The following is a 19,230-nucleotide window of genomic DNA, read 5'->3' as shown; positions in this document are numbered from 1 at the left end:
GTCACTGGGACCAGCTACCCATTTATCCACCACACATCCTATGACGTTCTTAAAGGCATCCAGCATGGTCTTGACTGTGTTTGACATGCAGGGACAAAGTGGTCTAGAAGAGAAGAAAAGATACTTTCTGCTTGGAAATCACCGTGAATGGCACTTTTCACATCAGAAGCAGCCCATGAGAAGGATCCTTCATCATCAGGGGAAAGTGATTATCAGAAGAAAAGGGTTACATAGTGCCACCATAAGTCACATCAGTTCACAGTAGTGTGAAGCCTCACAGGGAGCCTCTTTGCTGCTGAGGCAGCACACACAAGCCAGTTTTCCAGGCAGATATAAATCATAGATCCTGAACAGGTATCTACCCTGTGGTCCCTTAGGCATCAGTATTGTCTCCTTCAGACTGGGAAAGTTCTCACATGTTTCTAAATTCTGATCAAGTCTTAAAAGTCTTTGAGTCTGATCCCCCAAACCTCTGTCTACTCACCTGTCTTTAAATCTGCCAGTTCTTACCACTCACAAGAGAGTTTCCTTCTAGAATAAGGAAATCAAGACCTTAAACCAAATTTCTCCCAGTTGAGTTTTTGCACGTTCTCTCTGTTATGTGCTTGAATAATTCTGAGCAAAACATTTATTGCTGAGATCTGCACCATATAACTTGACCATGGAAGAAGTGATGCAAAAGACAGAGAAAAAGATACACTGGGTTAATGAACCATGCCCACGACTATGCTTTCTGCAAAAAATCTTTCATTTGGAAATTACTGAGGTTTCCTTTGTGTCATTCTATTTATCAGAAGACCTTAATCCTTCCAAATGTTTAGTCACTGGGGTTTGATGGCACAATGATATCACAGGAAAAGTTTTGGAGTGCAAGATTTCAAGAGATTCTGAACATTGTAAGATGATGTTCTATTTTCCCTCAAAAATTTCTGTGCCCAAGAACAGCTCTCCTGTCTTCTATGCTGAAATAGGACTCAACATTCAAAAAAACACAACCCAACATACAGAATAAGAAATATCATATGCAGAGACAGTTCTATCCAACCTGTCATGATCTTCACATTTTAAATTTATCCTAAAACTGATTTTCCAGTTGACTGATTCGTACTTTAACAGTTTATGAGATTGATATGCAAAACGAAATTATTTGGTATATCATATTAGTCAACTATTTGTATTTCTGATAATGATTGTTTTCTGCTTGTTTTGCTCCATGTGCATGATCAAAGACTATAAGGCAAATAGCTTGGATGGTAGAAGAGGTGTATCTTTGTAGGTATTTTTAGCTCTAGCAGAAACATGCATCATGTTGAATATTTTTCATTTATTTAATGAGAAATCAGAAGGTGTTGCCAGCCAGCTGCTTCCCATTATAATCTGTGTCACAAACACTTGGATTTTCCAGCCTGAAAATTAGGTCCTGCTACTCAAAGAATCCTAGCAGGAAGTACAATAGCTTGTTCTGCCCCAGTGAACTTCTTTCAAGAACTGAGAGTAAAAATAGGTGTTTTGTCAGAAAGAAGTACACTGCAGTAATAAAACTGGAGAACTGAAATACTTCTGTGAAGTGTTTTACTGAATACGAGTCTGGCTTAGTTTGGATGAGAGGTTCAAAGGAGGGCTATAGAGAAGGAAGGCATGTGCCATTGCTACCCCAAAATACTTGCTATATGGAAGGCAGGAAGCAACCCTGACTGTACCTGCATCTCATTTCATTGCTCAATTTGGAGAAGTAGAAAAAAAAAATCATAAAGAGGTTTTAATTGATTTGGCGTTTCAGACAATTTTTTGGGCACAAACTAGTCTCCATATGAGACTACCCACTCTCTGGCTGCTCCACTACTCCTGCCAATGAGAATGCCAATGGAATTGGTGATTTTGCAACATGATTTGGTGATTTTCCACGTTAGTGCCTGGACGATAATATCAGACACACTTCTCTGCCAGCAGCTAATGGGTTTTTTAGTCATCTCCATCCACATAGGTCAGTCAGACAACATTGAACCAGATGCTCAATGCTCTTTATTGCATTGCCATTCTCAAAGCCATCTACACTTGACTGTTTGCCAATTTTTCTTTTAATAAAAAATCTCTTTCTTCCTGTTTGTGCAGAAATCCATCATAGAAAACAGTATTATTTACAGTACACTCCGACTACTGGCTATGGCCAAAAATAGTGCTTGACAACAGGAGGAAAAGATTTGCCACTAGTACCTCTGCAGAAAGAACGACATCTAATGCCAGCCATATAATTACTGCTCTTTCCACCTCCAGTAAAATTTATAGGCAGTACTGTCATTTAGGGTTTCATGAGGATGGACTTTCATGCTTTATGGTGAGTACATTAATAGCTTCTAACTACTGAAGTTTCTAATCATCTATATTGAGAAAAGAAATTTATTACCACACTATTACAGCCTTTTTAATGTTCTACAAGCATATTATTTGCACATTTGAGTATAAGTCATCAGTAAGTCCTTTCTAAGAAGATTACTTTAATGTAACTAAATAACTGCAGTGTATGGGTGAATATCAGACCCCTGCTAACAAGCAGAAAAACTCCTGGAAGAGGGAGATTCAAGTGGTGTATGGTTAACTCAGCAAGATGCTGTATTGGTTAACTCAGCAAGGATTGAGCTGGTGATACCTGGAATGGTCAGCAAGGAGCTACAGATTAAACCAATGGCTTACAGGCAGTGAAGGAGGATTATGACTTCTTCAGAATGAAGATCAAAAGGCTAGACTGGCCTTTTCAGGAAAAATGTATGACATTTCTTCACAAAGTTAATTTGGAGGAGGGAAAAGGATCTTGTTGCCATTCTTGTTTGCTGCAAAGCTTCACCTGAACTGTGACATTTAGGAGCCTGATTTTGTTCGCCAGAATGGCAGTATAGCTGTAAGGTCTCCAGTCCAAACCCCTGCAGGAGATAGGGACAGCTCAGTGCTGGTTGCTCAGGCATGTGTCCAGTCAAGATTTGAGTATCTGTGAGCATGGAGATTTCACAGCTTCCTTGGCCCCTTGTTCCCATGTTTGAGCAATGTCGTGAGTGAGGGAGGAGGCAGGGGGTGAGAGAGAAAGGGAAATCTGAGTATCTCTCTTTCTGCAAATTTTATCCATAGTCTCTCACTGCTGAGAGGAGTCTGGCTCTGCCTTCTCTATGCCCTCTATCAGGCAGCTAAAGCCAGTAGGTGAGGACTTCCCTGACAGTGTTTCTCCCTGAGTTTCTCCTGGGAAACACTGTGTTTCCCCACTGTTTGCAGGAAACACACAGGAGTCCATCAGAAGCTCCAGGAGAGCCATTTCTTTGGGCTATCACCTCAACTACTCTTTCCAAGCCAAGGAGGAAATCAAGTTGCCGTTGCCACAGCTTCCTTACTTCAGGTGCATGAACATCAGCAGACAAAAAACCACAAGTTCCTGCTGCTGTCATCTTTTCATTTCCCTCAGGTAAATGCCACCTCTCTGTAAAGATGTGATAACACACTGGGCCTCAGCAGTAATAGATTTCCAGGTGAGATGTCTGCATTAGCTGCTGTGCAGCACCCTGACACTACTGGAATCTAATTATACACCTGGGCACTTTCATCTGATACCCACGTGTGGCACAGTTGGAGACATCTCTGTCACTTCATGCAGCTTGTTTCTGTGGCACATTCAGAAAATGCTGTGCTAGTCCTTTGGAAGGACCAGGGTCCCACAGCATGAGCAGAGGAGCTTGGAGAAGACAACCACCCAGTACATGTGGATCCCCTGCACATCCCCTCCTCTGCCCCTCGTGCCAGCAGGCTCTGCCACCAGATGCTGTGGCCTGTGGCTGGACAGAAGCAGGGATGCTGACAGATGCTGGCATCCCCTGAGAACTCTCCCTCCTCCCTGCTGGCACTTCCCAATCTCGTGTGCCTTCAACCACAGCAGAGGCACACTGTGCTTTGATGCTGTTCAAACCACCAGGTCTCCTTGCAATTGATTATCTCTCCAAGTTCCCTTTTGATTATCTGTCTGAAAACAAAACTCTGTAGCTAAGCATTACTTGTTTTTTATGTCACTGCTGCTGCTGTGTCAGGGCAGTGGCATTAATTTTGGACTCTTCATCGAAAAAAATCTCCTTTTGTGTTTTTTTCTTGCAGCCCCAAATCAAGTAAAGCGGATACTGAAACTATAGGGAGTGAAAAAAGGAACAAGGTGTTAGGCTTTTTATTAGTTACAAAATTTATTTCACTGCTGCTTCAGCTTAGTCCCATCTTTGACAGAAGGCAAACACCTGGATATATTTTATGGAAACAAATGCCTGGGAGGCTGTGGCCACATCACAGTGTTGCACAGCAATGGGCCTTAAAAGTCCACAGCCCTTCTGCATGCATTTCAAAAGTACAAATAAGGAACAGAAGGAATTTTACACAGTGCTGATTTCATGTACAACACTGTCACTTCTAAAAGTATGCTCATCCATGCACATGCAGCTCGGTACACCTGGTGAATTTGTCAAAATTGCAAGGGATGCCAGGAGAAGGCCATTTGCAGCCCATCTCTGTTTCAGTGATATTTGTGATAGTTTCACAACCCAAATTTTGCTGTGAGGTGTTGTTCTGTGGGTTTTTTTTCATTTAGGAGGTTTAAAACAACTGTTCTTTTATAAAAGTTATTACTTGGTGGGAGGGAGAAATCTAAAAGAAAAAAATGTTGAAAAACGAAACTTTCCAATTCCCTTGAGCAATAATTGATTTTTTTCAGTTCACTAAAATGCCTAAGTCCTTACGTCTTTATCTGAAATTACTCTGGTAAATTATTTCAAAAATTGGCCTGGCATGCAAAAGCCAGGTTATCTGCAATCTCAAGCACATCTTGTGCTCCCCTTCAATGTTACTTGAAGCAAGATCCGAACCAACCTTTCCTGTCTGCTAATGGAGTTACTCCATGCAGACACTGTTTATTTGAATAAATATTACCAGAGGATGGGTCTTAAATCTGGATCATCTGTCAGAGAACACACATGTGCACACACATTCCCTTTTCTTTTACATGCTATATGTATACAGTCTTGTTTAAAAAAATGAAAAAAATTAGATCAAAAATCTTAGATTGCTCCTGCATGAGGGTTAAGTGGATTTTTTATTGTCTCAGAACCTGCAACATAGGAAACAGAATAAGCGGGGGGGGGGGAGAGAAAAAAATCTTTAAAGGAAAGATACAAGTGGAAGCTGAAACAAAAAATATTCATCTTTATTCAGAAGCACCAAAGGAATCTGTCCACTTCCACTTCCATACAGTAAACTTGCTGTTAAGCCAGTAACATGCAGAAAAATACATGCAAATTTCTGGAAGATTGAATGCAGTATTTCATTGTGCTGGCTACAGCCAAAATAGTGTGATTGGGCTGACCTTTAGTGCAGGCTCACATCAACATCAACATCAAATAGAAACTTTTCTGTCTTGTGCAGAATGTTTAAGGATAATCCATTTGCCTCTACCCAAACATATTGATTGCTTCTTCTTTCCCAGTGAGCAAACAAGTGTCCTCTGTCTTTGCAAAACACACATTAACCTTTCTCTTCTCTGAGTGTATGAACACAAATATAAGGATAAGCACAAATTGTAAGTACATATATGTGCATTTGCATACATTTGTGTATTTATATGTCTATGTGTAAGTATAGGAGTGCATGTAACATTTGCATTAGTAAAATGTTAGTACACGCTACCAAAAGGAGATGGTTGATCCTTTGAGAAATCACAGAGGGGGTCAGGATGGAAGGGACTACAGCAGGTCATCTGGTCCAACCTCCCTGCTCAAGCAGGGTCATCCCAGAGCACATGGCACAAGATTGTATCCAGGTGGTTCTGGAATATCTCTTGCTTGGTACCACTTTTATCTGCAGCACAAACCGTGGTGATACTCAGGGCCAGAGGGGGAAGGAGGAGCCTCAGGAGCAGACAAATGTCTGTCTGCTTTGCTGGTCCATCCCCAGCAGGTACCTCTCTTCTATTCCTTCTCCAGAGAGATAGTCAGGAGAGGGGTCAGTCCCTGTCCCTATGTGATGAAAGGACATAAACCAGAGGTTGCTGTCATCTCCCAGGAAAATCTCTCTGGATGGAGAACTGTGATGACAAACAAGCTGTCTCAGCCAGAGCAGCTTTTCATGCCAGTGTCTCCATCAGAGTGATCGGAAACGAGTTTGCATCAGCATTTCACACTGATATGCCAGGATGCCTTGGCCATGGGATTTACAGATAAGGGAAAGAAACTAAACCCCACACAAACCACCGTAGTTGCTCTCTGTTGGCTGGTTAAGTTTAAGGTTGCTAATTAGCATTTTGTTATTAATAGAGCCAGGCAAGAGGTCCTCAGCAAGATGTAATTTGAAGACTTGAGTAAAGAGAGGAGAGCTGAAGTTTTATTACATTGAAAATTGTAGTTTAGAGAAATTAAAAACTGGAAAATGTCAAGAGCTCAAAATGAAGTGTTTGAAATTATCTTTTTATGTATTTATTTTTGGCTTATTGGTTCAGTGGAATAATCCCACATCAATAATTTGATTTTTTCATTTCATTTTAGAAGAAGGGAAAAAATTGTTCTAATCTCAGAAATTCTCCAAGGGTGAAAAAACATTTCTTTCTGATCTTTGGCTGAGCAAGGGTCATTGCTGATTTCCCATATTAGTTTCCATGGATTCTTCCCATTAATATATCTCTCATCTATCCATTGCTACGGATGGCATAACAAGCTCTTGAAAGTACAGGATGCCTTAGTGTTCTATGTGTATACATAGTGATAGTGCATCCAGCCAGCACAAAGTAAGATTTTGCAAACTGAGATAAAATATTGACTCCTTAGGATAAGGAATTAATTGTTTTATTCTACACCAGACTTACAAGCTTTGAAATCCCTTTCAGTGGATGATCAAAGCTGGACGCCAACTCCACCTTTGGTACCCAGACCAAACAACGTAACAGGACCAGACTGTGTCAAGTGTCCACCAAAGTCCTGAGATCCAAAAAAAGAGCCAGGTGCTTTGTCACAGCACAACTACACTGTGTGGAACTAGGTCACCCTCACTCCACCTTCTGAGCCTGGGAATCTCTAGAAAGCTTAAGGTTTCTCATCCAAAAAGTTGGAAGCTGTACATGATATTGTGCCATACAAGCAGAGAAGAGTAAGTAAAGGACATTTTTAATATCCAAGGAGTGCTTGTAATCATGTAGATCTCCTCAGTCACTCACTTCTTAGAAGTGCACAGAACAAATAATTTTTCCAACACTATTAACATCCTCTTTATAAGCACAAAATTTCCATAAGTTTGTGCCTCAAAAGCTGCTTTCCATCACGTACTCAGATATCTTCTCAGGTGCAGCAACACTACTAGCAACCTCTCTTCCAGGGACACCCTGTCACAGTACTGAAAAGACTCTGTATAATTGGAAAATTATTCAAGCGCAAGCAGGTGTCAGTGGGTGATGGTACAGGGAGATACAGTCCTCTTATCTCAGTGTTTGCAAACCTTTCCCAGCTCTCAACAAAGGATTTACCGGTCTCAACAGTAAAGAAAAAAATTGCTTTGAAACGTGTCTGAACATCCAGAGGGCTCTGGTAGTATCCTGGGCTGAACCTACCAGCTGTACATACAATTTAACTCTCTAAGCTAATTCAATTCAGAGTTCTGTTACATCTTTGGCCCCCCCCAAAAAACAACTGACCAGTAAGAGAGCTGATGGGGAAAAACTAGTTTACCACTTACCATCACACTGACTGATAATCTATTAATGCTAACCTTGCTAGCAGTGGACTGTGCTGTGATTCATGGTTAATCATTTAAACTTTCATTCCACTAGAGTTATAGCCATGATAAAAAAATAGGTAGATTTTCAGTGGACAGAAATTAAACATTTAACCTTTCCACAGAGGCTTAATATTAAACCTCATCCAGTGCATTTATCCTTTCCCTTCCATGTTACAGCCTGATAGTATTTGTTGCTCAAGTTTTAAAAATTATTGACTCATGTAATTTTGTTTAGTGTTGACTCAATAGGTGTTGTAAGAAATGACAAAGAAACGAGGAGTCATTGGTACAAACAATTCCTAGGAAGCAACTCCTACTTTCTGTTGAAAAAGTCATTCCCCCTTGAGGTCCATTCCTGCCATGCTTAGGCATTGTCTGAACACTGAGAAAGCCAAAGTATCTAATGCCGCACTCAAGAAGGGCAATGACAGGTCACCAGTAAGTGTCTTATACAATTGCAATTTAATATCAAGCTATTATTACAAGACAAGAGCTGCATTGCAATAAGGTACCTCTGTCCTGGAATAGAGCCTCCATACTGGTAGGGGGATTACTGACTGTATTGAATAGCAGGACACACTGGTATTTTTTGTTGGCCAGATCATTGTCCTGCCAAGTACCTTCCTGTGGGATTCACTATACCATTGCATAGCGGATAGCAGGGATAGGGTGATGTTTGTCTTAGATTTGTCATGGGAACTATATGAACTCTTGAAAACATGGTCCATCTTTAGCTTTGCTTTCACTACAGGAAACGGGCTCTTTCCTCCAGTCTGTACCAAAGGCAAGTCATCTCCTCACCTGTTCCCTTTAGTGGCTACCTATCAGACCTTTCTTAGAAATCAGGTCTACAACTTTCAGACAGTGCATATCCTGCTATCTGACCTGTATGTTGGCAGGTGCAAAAAGAATTACTCTGGCGTGCCAGAGGCTGAGCTGCAGCAAGTGTCATCAAGATTAATGACTTCATCATGGCAAGCTGGACAAATCAATCAGAGTCCTTGATGGCAGTGAGAAAGAAGAGACCCTATTACCCATCCAACCCATCTGTCAGCGTGAGCTCCAGACACTGCTCAGCACTGGCTGGTGGGGTGGACTCCACACCTCACTGCTGCCCTCAGCTCTCAAGATAACCTGCAAAGGCCAGTGCCCCTCCACAATTTTCGGCATCAGATAGTCTTCACAGCTCACTGGGGACATCCCAGCCAGCTCTGCAGAGTCATCACGCCAATGCTGATGAAGAGGTGAGCGATAGTGCTTGTTAAGGGTGCGACCAGCTAAACTGTCCCCACTGCAATTAGACTTTCTAGGAAGCCTCTGCTCAGATTCAGATAGCTCTTGGTGCATCCCTACTTCCCTTTGACTGAAATCAGCCAGAGAAAGCACATTTCTGCAAGCACTTAGAGGGTGCAAGACCTTATGTCAACTGAGCAAGTGTTAATGGAAGCTAAAACAGGGAAGAAATAAAAAAAAAAAAAAAAAGAAAGCAGACATTGGTAAAACTCAATGCAAGATTAGGCAGGACTTACCTGACCTGCCAGAGAGATTAAGAAGGAGGCAGGCTATAAAGCAAAGTCGATGCATTGTCCCTTCCCCATTCCTCTAATATTCTGCCTCTGATGATGTGAGATTCTCCAGGCAAGAAAAGAACACCCCCACCTACACAGGGCACCGTGTCCTTGAAAGAAAGGAGAGTGTGCAGGTGTATGATTCATTCCTTTGGTTAGGCATAGACTGAAGAACTCTTTTGCTCTTCAAAGCAGCCCACTCCACAGAGAGACATCTGGTAAATCCTACATGAGTTAATCTCCTGCCACAGTCTCAAAAATACACACAAATGAAACCAGGTCCCTCCTGCTGGCAGCGTCTCTGCATGGGAGGAAATAACAAGCCTTGTCCTTGAAAGGTGATTCCTCCATGGGATATGGAATAGAGCTCCCTGTAGGACAGGGACTTGTCCCCATGTTCAGAGGTGATACAATGACTGTGAATGAGCCTTTTAATGATGGACAAAATAAATTTGCTTTAGTGTATTGGTACCTGATGGAAACTGCAGAGATCTGGGCCAAAGCAAGAATGCTTGCTGGAGGTGGAAGGTGATCCAAAAAGTTGCTGTCCTTTTGCTCCACCCTCTGCCAGAGACCTTTGGAGATGCTGGAGCTACACATTACACCCTCCGTCTGCTCTCAGCTGATCTGTGGAGGAATCACTTCCCCAGGGAGTTGGGACACAACCCAAATGCCTAATCTGACACAGTTAATACTCCTAATGGCTCCATGTCACCTCCTTAAAGAAAAATAAAAAGAATAATATCACCACAAGTAAATAATATCACCACCAAGTAAAATATCTTGCAGTTAAGTATCAACAGACCTGAGCTTGTTACTGCAGAAGTGACAGTAGACCCATAAAGGCACTTCTGTTTCTACCCTCTAGATGCTAACCTCTGGCATGACCTATCAAAAGATCTTTGCAGATCTAAGCTTTCTCCGCAAGCTTCTTGCTTGTGATTTAACAGGATCCACAACTAGTCCTATGAGATGTCCCGGGGCAAATTCCCAGGAATTCAACATTTTAACAGATATATCTGGCTAAGACATTTTTTTGCCACTCACATCTCAAACTTGGTACGCTTTGCTAGTAGGATGATGAGAGTCAAATATGTAGAAGGATTTGGTCATTATGCTCTGATATAGACCATCATTTATACACACAACACTTTTTCCACAGAGAGAGAAAAGTGCTTGAATTCAACCACTTCTTGCAGCCCAGCAAGAAAGAAGACTGGGTCTTGCAGGTTGCCTCCATACAGGTCAGGGTTAAATTGATGGCATTGATGAAATGTAAATGGAAGATATTACATAAAAAAATTGCATAATGTTCCCAGATGTTTTCAATTTTCTGAGTACTTCTAAAAATAAAATGAACTTTTAATACTTAATCAACATAGTTATTCATTCTCTTTTACCCAAGATGAAATTTCCCATGAATTTTTTATGGATACACATTAGTTATTGCCTTTGGCTTCCTGGTTCAGACACAGTTCTGCCCTCTGTTCCACTGATTGTGCAAATTATCCCCCACTGCATAGACTGGGTACACTTTCAAGTCCTTGAAAGCTCTTCAATTGATTTGGTTTAGCTAGACTTAGTTCAGGAGAGAAATATTGGCAAGGAATGCATTAGCTACCTAATGGGAACATAGCACACCCCTTATTATCATCTGATCATAGCCCCATTAACCCCTTACCCCACAGTGGCACCCATCTCCCCCAGAGTCTGAAACAGCCTGGCAGCATGGGCAGGGTGGGATGTGGCTTATTGTGGATACCTGTCTACTGTGTATTTTTTTTCATATCATCCTGCACTTGTAGATGCTGGTGGTAGAGACACGTTGAGCATTGTGAGATGAAGACTTAATCTGAAGGTGCTCAGCTGGATTTGTCTTTGTAAGTTCTCTTTTCATCCAGTACCAAAAAAAAAAATCCAGTGCAGGGAGAGGAAACCTTTAGGTGCAGTAAATCAGTGCAATTTTTTTTTACTCTAGACTTAAATGACTCTGTGACTTTTATTCCTATGTTTATTGCATAGCATTCAACAACACATGTCCTTAAAGACGAGAATGTGTTTTCTTGATATATCAGAGATGAAATCCCAGCCAATTTGTGCCCAAGGTTCTAATGGAAATGCACAGGGTGCATCTTGGTGAAGAAATGATTCAAAAGGAAAAGGAGCACAGAGGAAGCTTGAGAATGTTTGCATAATCACTTCCTAAAAGCAAAGTGCTGCAAACAACAGCCAAAGAAAATGACCAGGATGATATTGAACTGTCAACCAGGGATAACAGAGAGGACACTCAAGTGACATGTCAGATCCATGTAAAAATAAAAGCCTGTAGCTTCCAACTGTTTCTGTGAGTGCTTTAGCTTGTCATGCCACCTCACATCTCTAAGGAAACTATGAACCATCAGCAGGGAGGGCTTCACATCAGGGTCAGGTGAAAAGCAGGAAAAGATGGGATTGGTATCAATCCAAGTACAACTACTGCTTGGCCCAGTACCAGCACCAGCCTCTGCTCAGCACATCCCACACATAAAGCAGAAGATTGCCCAACAGCACTGTGTAGCCACAATTGCAAAGCTGAAAGGCAATAGCCCATTATGTTGTTTTCAGCAGTGCTGCTACACACTCATACAGTGTTTAGCAAAGTGCCTTGTGTGTCTTTTTCTGCCAGTGTTGGGAATCCACTTAGAACAAGCCATTGAGCTTTATTTTTATTTTACTTAATTTTTTTTCCAAATGCATTAAGATAAATATGTATATTAGCAGTCACTAGGGCAAACAGAAAATATTCATTTGCATTTATTGCAGGCAGTTAGAACCCTACCACACTTTACCTTTCAGAGAGGAAATTTCTCCTGTGATGAATTAATCCTTATGAGCTAGTTCTTATTTCCTTCATTTCTTTGCAGCTTGGCTTTTTAGAAAAGAAAATGAGTGTTTATTTTTTTGTTATATGAATTGCATTTTCTGCTAACCACTATTTATAAAAGGGGTGACTGGTCTTCAGCTGAAGTACTCCCACTCAGAAACCTAAAAAGACCAGAATATTTACCTCTGTCACGTACTCAGCCCTAAACATTTCCACAGAATTTTCAGGAGCCCTTGAAGGGGAAACATTTTTGTAATGGCCAGTGCTGTCACCAGAAGCTATTACATTCTGAAATTAGCAACATGCTTTCTCCAGATTGTTCCATTTGTTCTCAGTTCATGGAAACCACCAAACAAATTGATCTGATCTGCCATCAAGCTCATTACAAAGGGTCATGGGAAGAACAGGACAGTGAGCACAGGGTCCAAGAGGCTTTGGTGGGATGTGCAGCTGTATTAATACATATTGCCCACATGCTGCAAGAACCGCAGTCACCAAACAGCCATTACAGAAGTGCACTGAACCCCATCACCTCCTTCCTTTCTATTATCCTCTGACTGTTATCACATAGAGAGTCTTTTAATTTCCAAACCTTATGATCTTTCACTTTTCTGGCTTTTAAAGGGGCTCCTTTATTTCCCTATCACCATTCTGCCAGTGCCAAGGCCACCTGGATAAGCTGCAGGGACCACTGGAGGCAGCACAAGGCCAGGCCATTCTATGATTCTGTGATTCTATGACTATGAGGACAATTCTATGACTCCTTTGGAACAATGCAGGTTGACCCCTTGGAGGGCACTGAGTCAGTAGTGGAAGAGTTATGACTTCCATGCCTTTGCTGCCTATCAGTTGAAAAGCCCATAGTATGAAAAGCCAATTAATTGATATTATTTAAAGACTGCTTTTCAGAGGAGTTCTTTGTTGGAGGGACTGAATCTCAACTCTGTGCTAAATTATGCACAAGAGTTAAGGGAGGTGAGAGTCAGAAATCCACTGGGTAATCATAATCACTGTGCAATTAGGTTTGATATCATAATAGAAGGTTACTCTCCTAGGGGTAATGCAGTGAGGGTGAACTTTAAAAGGCCAGATTTTAAAACTACGAGAAAAATGATTAACAGAAGGCTCAAGGGCATAGTGAAACTCTTTAACAACTTAGAGCAAATTTGTTCCTAGAGTAACTGCTCTGGCAGCCTCAGGAGTTGTACTAAGGGTGAGTTTGGCTAATGTAATCAATCCGGAGGCTATTTAGGAATCTGTTCTTAGAGGGGCAGATGGTGCTTGGACCTTTGAGCTGAAAATAAGAACAGGAAGAATGAAATTTGCACGGCTGAGCAGAGTTTACTGAAAATAAACATTCTTTTAAAAATTAGAAAGGATATCTGACTAAAGAGCAGAACAGAGGGTAGAGTAAATGCAGACAAGCTAGAAAGGAAAGGGACGTAGATGTACAGGTCTATTAAAAAAAAATCAAAGTATTTCTGATACAGTAGAAGAGAAAAAATTAAACCCCCAACCAGGCATATAATGAGTGAAACTTAGAAAGCGCTGTTGTTATGTGACAGCTTTATTGTACCTAATTAACTCAAATATATGTATAGGCTGGAAGACACCACTCTCCATGGTTACTTGCTGTCAGATGTACTAAAGCAGGCATTTCTTCTGCACAGCCCTCTATCTTTGTGGGGAGAGGGGAGACTGAAATTTCAGAGGATGCTGAAGCAGGAATAAAACCATGGCATGAGTTATTTGTATGGATGTAACTAAAGAGATTTCTTGTCTCTGCTGCTTTCTCTGGGAAAATAGAGAGTGAATTCAGCAATGACTTACTTTAACACTGTGGGAGGTGAACAGGACCTGAGGAAGGAGTTATATGGCCGCCGGTTTACCAGGGCAGTAAATCACCTGGACTAGGCAGTGCCCAGCCCAGCCTGTAGAGAAAACAAACCACACAATAGTGAACCTGTCAAACAAGGTGTCCTACTCACCTTACGGGGTGAAATTCCCTCCTGAAAACAAAGGAAAGGGTTCAGTGCTGACTCCTATTGTGCAACAACCGCAAGGGAAAACTCACTGGGAGCTACTGCAGGAGCGGTACCCCCCAACGCTTGTGGAAATGCTGCCCATCCAGGCAGTGCTCCCATTGCAACAATACCATCACTGCAGGGAAGGATACAGCATCTCTGGGGCAGATTCACACCCCAAAAGTGGCAGAGACACCCTGGCTGGGACAGGATCCCCCATGATCCCCCATCCCTTGAAACAACCACCATCCAGCTGGTGCCACACAGGACATGAGTTCAAGGATCTCAGCATGGACAAAACCAAAAAGTTTATTTACTTTTTTTTTTTTTAAGTTTCCCAAAATGTCACAATTCTCTTCTTTCATGTTTATGCAGCCTTAAGCACAACAGGCCCTCGACCTCAGCTGTAGCCTCTAATGTCACCATAATGAAGGCAAATAAATGACGATAGGAAGAAAACCCACTTCAGTCACCGTAAGGAAATATTGTTACTTCAAAGCAATTCTTCATCTGAAAAGTTAATAAAATAGTACATAAAGGTGCCTTGGTAGATATAATTTACTTAACTTTTCAAAATGCTTTTGATAAGGTCCCTTATAAAAGAATATTAATGGTAATGAGAACGATCTTACATTTATGGTGGTACCTCTCATTCAGATGAATCCAAAAGTGCTCTACAAAGTTTTTATTAACTGATTGTACAGATCAGGAGTCATATATGTCCCCAAAGTGTTGCTAGATCTGGGAGAAGGCATGACAGCTATTTAATTGCCTAGTATGCTGCTGTTCAATATTTTAGGGTAGGGTGTAAAAGCAAAAGCTACAACTATGTGCAATTAGATTAAATTTAGGCAGGTAAAAGCTACTTTCCAAAGCCGAGATTTGGCTGACAACCAAGCTCATCTTGTCTCTCTGCCCTCACCCAAATGTTAAGGGATGCCTTAGGCTGAACAGACAAATGGCTCAGCTGGAAAAAGGCATCTTTTTCAGATTGCTCCCAAACAGGCAGACAGTGGCCATTTCAGGTTGCTCCTCAATATACAGTGGGATGTTTATGGGCACCTATACTTGGACATCTGACTCCAGAGAAGCACCATCTTCAAATTTTCCATAGGTTTTTTATCTATGTCCTTCAGCTTCATAAGGTAGCTGCCAATTCTGACAGCCACCAGCAGAGCATCTTCAGCTCTCATTAGTCTTTGGGAAGCAATCTCTGCTTCATTTCTGCAGTCAGTTTTGCTTTGAGGTGCATATCTGAAGCACTACTAATCCAGACCATTATAATCTTGAATACAGTTTCAGCCATAAGCATATTCTGTTTAGAGAGTATCAGAATACTTAATTTAAAGGCATAAAATGTCTCATTTAATTGCCTGAAATCAAAGGTTTCGTATTTTAATTAAGCTTTTAAGAGGACTTATTTCATTGCTCTGATTTTTTTTCTCCTCTCAGATATGAAGGTCATTAAAGAATATTTTTACTGATTAAGCAATAGTAAGAATAATTTTACCAAATGTTTTGTACAGTGTGGGTACTACCCCAGACCTGAACTTCCTACACTATCAGTGATCAGTAGACGAACACCACTCATTTATTGAGCCTGGCTCAGTGAAAAGGGCTGCCTGAACTTCCAAGTCCTTTATTTCTTGTTACTTGCAAAAAAAGAAGATGCCAGGAATGCTGAATTATAGCTTCTCCCTAGACATGTATTCCTCCATGGTTAGGCTGCTTTGGCACCTTTTCTACTCTCTCTTAAATGAGCAGCCTAAAACCAGATACATGACCAGTGTAAAATGAATACCAGGAGCTCACAGATGGGGGTTGAAGAGGACCTTGAAGGTACTAAGATGTCCTAGTTGTGTAGGCAGAAAGATTTCAGCTCAGCTGTAATACCCTTGGGCACACCTTTGAAATGCTCCATCCAGCCTCTGCCCGAGGCAGCACGCATCTCATGTTTATCACCATCCTGCTGTACTTTTTTGCAGAGCTAAACAAAGGACAGGGTCCCTTCCTTGAGTATGACAGCTTGTCAGACTTTGCAGTACAATCCATATTTCATATCAAGAGTCCCCCTCAAATTCAAGTTATATAAATTATATATTGCTAGGTAAACATGACCTTCCTCTGCCAATTCTTTCAGGCCAGAGACAGAAGCCAAAACAAGAAAAATCTTGTGAGAACAGACATCCAGGGCCAAGCTGTCAAAAACCTTCAACAAGGAACTGAATTGTCAACAGAGGTCCTCATTTCACAGGGTGCTTGATTCCTGCCTCAGTGCTCCCCTGTTCAAATTGCTGATGGATTTTTGCCCAGAATGATTCCATGTCTTTACATTGCAGCCTTTTATTTCCTACATGACTCTTCTCAGAGGTTATGAAGGTCTCATTTTTAGTACAATCCTTTGGGAAAAAGAGAGAAGAACAATTCTTATGTGAAAACGTGGCCCCACAATCTGCCCCACAGTGCAGCAGGAGCCTCCCCAGCCCCCCTGCAGTACATTCACATTCCCATGGAGAAACTGTCTCACCCTCTACTTCCCACAGGCTCTGGAAAGCAAAACCCTTACTGTTAGGCAGTTTAATTTCAACTGTGAATAAGCATTCATGTACTTGTGGCCTATTCAAGGAGGCTCTTTAGGCAAAGTAATGGTTTAAAACTTCTTTCTGCTGCCAGGGTGACATAAAGAGGCCTCAGCACACCCTAAGGCTGCTGTATATGCAACGCAGTAATTTAAACTGCTGTCTCCTGCAAGGCTCATTGTGTGTGGTGCACACCTGGCCTCTCTAACCTGATCAACATTTAATGCTTTGTGTCTTTACAATGGGTTTTAGTCCCCTCAGTAAAGACATTCTTAATGCAGTGTGCCTGCAAGAGGCTCTCAAATGCCTTGGAAATAAGGGACAGGGAGTTTTCCAAGCATATACAAAGCTAGCCACTGTCCTACACCTTCTGGATGTTCCCATGCCGCGAAGACAGAGTTGTAGGCTGCTGGAAATGGGGAAATAAGAAAGGAAGAGATGGGTGATAAGTCCCCTACCCCCCTACACTGATGCAAGGCACATTGACACCTCAGGTTTCAAGGTGCAGATCTGATCTCAGACACTCACTTTTGGAAGCCAGTGGCACCGCAGTCAGCAAGGGAACCTTTTTCTTGGGTACACAGTTGCTTGAAACATTGCTAGACAGATGCTGATTGCTGCTGGCATTTGTCTTTCAGCAGCTGTCACAGCAGGCTCCTAGGGATGTGTGGGAAATGCCTTGCAATTATGTGCTTTATGATGCACCCCAGAGAAACATTTGGCCATATGTGTTTGCACAAGGGCACACATCCCATGTGCAAGAGGGTCCATGCTGGGTGCTATCAACATAACGAAATTGCTCTCCCTCCCTGACAGCTCTCTTACACTGGTGGAAATGCCTGTCTTCTGCAAGATATTTATCTGTCTGATTTTCCCATGATTTGCATCTTGCTGCCTCCTGCCTTGGGTTATTCCTCCAGCCAGCTGAATCTCCCTTTCCTAGGGGCTGTATCTCAGCTCTTCTCTGAATTTCTGAGCGGACAGGGACTGGGTTTCCTGCCCACGTTCTGTACCTGTGACTGACTCCCAGACACTGAGCACAAATGTGTTAGATGCAGTGTTAAATCACTTGCTGTTCTGGAAACTCACTCTGCTCTGGAGTCTGGGGGACAACCTTCAGGGAAGAGTTCATTTATTTTTGTCACTGTGTCCTCCTTTTCAGGGACCATCATCAAAAGGGTTGTGGGGAGAAAAGCTTTCACTATTCCCTGAGAAAAATATTTGTAGATAAAAACAATTTTTCTTCCCATTAGACTTTTTGGGTTTTGTTGTTTGTTTGTTTGTTTTTTTAATTGAGGTGGACCCATGTCCACTAGGGGTTTAAAATCTTTTTCAGATTTTGCCCTTGATGATAGATGAAAACCCCTTCTGAGCTGTTACCAAACCTGTCCCAGCAGGGTTGACAGAAAGACCAACAGGACAAGAGCTAACACCATTCCCTCTACACATATGCTTTCACCACTTATGCCTAATCTTCAGGCTCTTTCTTCCACAAGCCTGTTTGAATGCTTGAACCCCTAAATGTGTTAATGTACAGTAAAACATTCTCTTTTTTTTTAGTTTTTATCATCCCAGGGGAAAGCAAAGGAAGATCTGACTGTGTCACAAGAACTGCTAAATTCCTAGACTCACAGAAGCCTGGCTCTTGCTGGACCAGTAGTATGGCCTGCAATAGTGCTGCAGTAAAGCCTGATGGATGGAAAGTGAGAGTCAATAGAGTTCAGTCCTCTCATGAAAGCCAAACAAAACACTTCCCCACTTTCAGTATGCTTTGGTATTCTCTCTACATTAGTCTGAGCTAATTTCTTTTTTTAGGTGTGGTGTTTTTTTTGCTCCCTTTGAAGGTCCTAGAAGGACCTCCTGTGGCTTTCACCAAGTGAATCAGAAAGTCACACTATGGGACCTGGATGGTTTCTAGGAACCTCCCAGTTAAAATGGCAAGCAGCTCCACAGTACTGTAACAGACAAATCGGACTGGTGCATACAAAGCTTCTAGTTTTGGGAACCAAAAGTACAGATGTTTAAGCTTTAAAACCTTCCCAGCTTTCCACTTACCCTCCCAACCAGCTGGAGTTAAGTGGTATATGCTTTATTATACAAGAAAACCAGGGACATTGTTTCACTTCTGAAGTCTCCTTACAGACTTAGGCAACAATTGTTACTCATTTTAGGAGTTTTATAGCAGCTCAAGTCCTGGAGAATAACAACGTTTAACTGATCTTAGTGATACAACATTATTTGTAGGGCTAATTTCACAGCCGTTGTTTTTTTCCTCGGGACAACGGAGGTAATTTTCCTAAAATTACATTGTTTCCTAAAACAGCTCTATTCAGCACCATACATCTACCTTCTGGCAGCATAGTTTAATTTGCATTTAAATAATTTCCTGTTATAGTTGGAAAAGTAATTATACATAACAC

At 41.7% G+C, this 19,230-nt stretch overlaps 2 long non-coding RNA genes across 3 annotated transcripts; one reads left to right on the top strand and one right to left on the bottom strand.

Moving 5' to 3' along the window:
• Positions 1 to 9,805: 9,805 nt before the first annotated feature.
• LOC108510321 lies at positions 9,806 to 12,913 on the bottom strand. The gene is made up of 3 exons (XR_001878791.1): positions 12,800 to 12,913; positions 12,173 to 12,252; positions 9,806 to 10,062 (listed from the first exon to the last, which is right to left on the bottom strand). It is a non-coding gene; the product is annotated as an uncharacterized LOC108510321 (long non-coding RNA).
• A 102-nt stretch (positions 12,914 to 13,015) lies between these two features.
• LOC108510328 lies at positions 13,016 to 18,447 on the top strand. 2 transcript variants are annotated; one of them, XR_001878792.1, is made up of 4 exons: positions 13,016 to 13,182; positions 14,607 to 14,705; positions 16,372 to 16,486; positions 18,371 to 18,447. It is a non-coding gene; the product is annotated as an uncharacterized LOC108510328 (long non-coding RNA). The 2 variants fall into 2 exon arrangements; XR_001878793.1 differs by lacking the exon at positions 13,016 to 13,182 and adding an exon at positions 13,262 to 13,420.
• Positions 18,448 to 19,230: the final 783 nt, after the last annotated feature.

The sequence above is a fragment of the Lepidothrix coronata genome, unplaced genomic scaffold (assembly GCF_001604755.1).
Source record: "Lepidothrix coronata isolate B3197 unplaced genomic scaffold, Lepidothrix_coronata-1.0 Scaffold8, whole genome shotgun sequence".
Taxonomy (NCBI): domain Eukaryota; kingdom Metazoa; phylum Chordata; class Aves; order Passeriformes; family Pipridae; genus Lepidothrix; species Lepidothrix coronata.
The sequence above is the reverse complement of the archived record's forward strand: the minus strand, read 5'-3'. Positions and strand labels throughout refer to the sequence as shown.